Source organism: Cibotium barometz, chromosome 55 (genome assembly GCF_041138505.1).
Source record: "Cibotium barometz isolate CiBa-2024 chromosome 55, ASM4113850v1, whole genome shotgun sequence".
Classification (NCBI taxonomy): Eukaryota; Viridiplantae; Streptophyta; class Polypodiopsida; order Cyatheales; family Cibotiaceae; genus Cibotium; species Cibotium barometz.
Genome location: NC_141100.1, coordinates 19493245 through 19496764, shown reverse-complemented (window position 1 = coordinate 19496764; position 3520 = coordinate 19493245). Strand labels below are relative to the sequence as shown.

The window sequence follows — 3520 nt, the reverse complement described above, 5'->3', positions numbered from 1 at the left end:
ATAGAATAAGACCATGACACCAAAAACATGACACCTGGCATTTAGATATCCACCAAACATCTTCAAGAACACCACCTCACATTTACACATCCAATGTCCACCAAAACACTTTGGAGTGCAATGTTGTTTTCGAATAACCCCACGTAGCAATCTTGCCCCACCTCCCATGCTCCCACAAGCTTTGAAGCTACAGTAATTGAAGGTGGTTGGATTGGGAAATATAACCTTTCCACTACATCCATTCAAAGCAGCTCAGTGTACGATCACTTAAGACATATCATGCAATTGGTGTCATCAGAGAGAGGAAAATGGAAGTCACCTGCTGAATGGATTTACCTCTTTGCAGTCCCTTACTCAAAAGTCCCAAAAATTCTCAATTTTGAACCTCTCTTGCAAACCCGACTTTTTGAGCTCCAGTAACTCCTTGTGAAGATCATTACGATCATCCGTGAAAAACGGAGATCTTGAAGTTTAACCAACCTTGCAGCAGTTACATTTGTAGCATCCTCTTTTTCCCTTAACTTCACCTGAACATAGAGAACCATTATATTGTCCACTGTCAACTCATCATCATCACCACCAATAAAGGCAAAGATGAGGAGATCAATCCCCCAGCACAGCCTCGCTCAGCACACTTCAAAAAGTCATTAAATGTCATATCAGAGAGCTTCTTTTCTGCGTCAGTCAATACTCGCCCAATCAACTCCAACGATGACTTTCCAACCAAGTGCTTGCAGAAATCATCCACAGTGTAGAGGTCAGGCTGTGTTTGCTCTCCGTCATCTTTGGCATGTAGAAGTATGATCTTAGCTACCAGCTCCCCTGTAAATCCCCTGTCAATCCATCCACCTGCAAGCGCGTTCACTAGTGACCCATAAAGTTCCCGACTCCTTCCTGATCTATTCAGAATTCTACTGGCCTCTGCTGTGCAGCCATCGATACAAGTGGCTCAGAGCACACCAGTTCACGAGTTGGTGAAACAGAAAGAACTGACAGAAGATGATTCGCCACCAGTTTTGACGCGAGTTTAGAACGACATCAAGCCCAATGGTAGCTCCTAACAAACTCAATGCTGCCTCTTCTGGGAGGTCCTTCCTTTTAATGATGTATTCATCCCATTTAGCAGTAGACGCTCCCAACAGCTTATCTTTAGCAAGGCTATATGTTTCATTAAAGGCAAATTGCTTCCCTCCTTGTGTGTACTCCTCCCCTTTAGGTAAATCAGGCAAATAAGACTTGAAAGTAGCCCACCACAATGGCCTGCCATATCTCACAGCCCAATGGGGATGCCCAATGGGGACTTGTTGTTGAGAGTTTTGGTGGAAAAGAGCTGCAGTGAATCCTTTTCTGAGATGTCTACTGAGAAGGTCCCCCAGATTGGAGGTGCTAGCATGATATCACAAGCAGCTACTCGGTCTGAAGGGTCAGCCCAATCCGGGGCAGAAAAATTTGATATCTCGGAGGATGTGTCCACAAACAGCACTGGAACTCCACTTCCACCTACTGCACGGGTGGCTCTCCTAATTGGAAGGAAGCAGTTCAAGTGATTATCATTCCTCTCACCAGATGCCTAGCTTCATCAAACACAAATAAAATCTCCAACTTTCGATCATGCTCTATCATAATATCCTTAGGCCATAAATTTTCAAATATCACCCTAGTCTCCTTTTCCCAGACAGTCCACGTAAGCTGCTTGCTACCCTAAATTTGTGTCAAACCACCTTTGGCGAAGTTTTCCTCTAGAAGTTTGTTGGTCTCCTCTTGCACGTCCTTCCAATACATGGAGCCTTTCATTGTCTCTATTAGAAATTGTTCATGACTCCAACCACTATTCTTGACTCTGTTTGCCAGCATACGAATGCATGCGATGAAGTAAGCCAAAGTAAAATTCATGCACGCTAGTTGCCCTTGTAGGCTCTCATCACTCTACTGCCAAGATGCTTCATAGCTTGCTCACAGAACCACTTTGCAATCCAAGAGCTCTTGGGATAGCCACTCCCGCCTGCAAACGAACAATAAACCGCCCATACATCCTTCTTCCACAATTCGCATACCAGCCTGCTCTTCCCCCAGCCACTAGACTGGAAAAGGCCAGCACTCGGAGCATAGCCACCCTTTTGCATTATGCATGTCAAAGCTCGATACATAGTGGAGACATTGTCCAAGTTCTGGTATTCCAGCTTAAACGCCCTTTCTGAAAGAGCATGAAAATGAGAAAAAATCAGAGAGCAGGGGTCAAAAATCTTTGCCTACTACCTCCAGTCAGTCGGCTTACCTCTGGCATCTGAAGCAGCTGGTTGCATCTGCTACTTTTTGGGTGGGCCTGAAAATAGAGAATGAAGCAAGATAACAATTGAGTTCCAATCTCCAAATCCCTACTCACTGACACAGACAGAACCTTGTATCCAGTTAGGCACCATACATACCTCCTGGTTCGTCAAATAAGCGAGCGTGTAGGACGTTGGGCAACCAACGTACACGATTTAATGCTGCAATTGGACACCATAGCTCGACTGGTTCATATACACATACTCCACAGAAAGCGCATCCATCAGCCAAACCTTTAAGCCCTTCTCATGATTGTCTGGCACAGGCACGCATTTCACTTCCCTCCACTCAAGCGTGTATGCATCTCTGGCCATCTCGCTCGCCGGGTGTAGCGCGATTTCTCTCACCATCGTTGTAGGGTTAGGGTAGAAGTTTTATTATAAAGGTGCTATGCCTTGGCTATAAGATAGATACCATTGGGCTCTATTCTCTCTCCTCTCTCTCTCAAAAATGGATAGAAGGAAAAGCTCCTCTCTCTCTCTCTCTCTCTCTCTCTCTTCATGATCTCCAATCACGCCACCTTCCTCCATCTCGTCCATAACTCTCTCTCCCGCCCTCCCTTCTCTCTCTCTCTCTCTCTCTCTCTCTCGCACACACACACACACAATCATACATCACACCTGTCATCACCAATTAAGTTTTTGTACATACAAATATGTTTTGTATTATTGTGAAGAGCATAAAGCCGTGATTCCAAAACTATGCTCGGTTCTAAAATCGGATATGTTATGTGGTTGCTCTTGAAGGTTTAAGGTTATGTGTGATTGTAAGGTTATTTATAAATCTCCATCAAGTTCTCCTCACCTCTGATGATGGCAAACCAAAGTACAAGGCAAGACTCATTGCTAAAGGCTTTAAGCAACAATAGGGTATTGACTTTGATGAGATCTTTTCTCATGTTGTTAAGGTAACTACCCTGCGGTGTGTTCTAGGGTTGGTTGCTAGATAGGACATGGAACTTGTCCAAATGGATGTCAAGACAACGTTCTTGCATGGTGACCTTCATAAGGATATCTATATGCAGTAGCCAGAAGGATTTGTTGAGAAGAGCAAGGAAAAGTTGATGTGCAAGTTAAAGAAGAGCCTTTATGGCTTGAAACAGGTTCCACTCATTTATGCTTTCTTAGGCTTACAAAAGGAGTGACACGGATCACTGTCTCTATACAAATGTCTCTATAGAAAGCAAGCTCAA

General features: G+C 44.3%; 1 pseudogene across 1 annotated transcript; it reads right to left on the bottom strand.

The window, feature by feature from the left end:
- Nucleotides 1–469: 469 nt before the first annotated feature.
- LOC147607483 (uncharacterized) lies at nt 470–2674 on the bottom strand (annotated as a pseudogene). The gene is made up of 3 exons (XR_015264751.1): nt 2427–2674; nt 2276–2323; nt 470–2194 (listed from the first exon to the last, which is right to left on the bottom strand). The product of XR_015264751.1 is annotated as an uncharacterized LOC147607483 (transcript).
- Between the last annotated feature and the right edge of the window lie 846 nt (nt 2675–3520).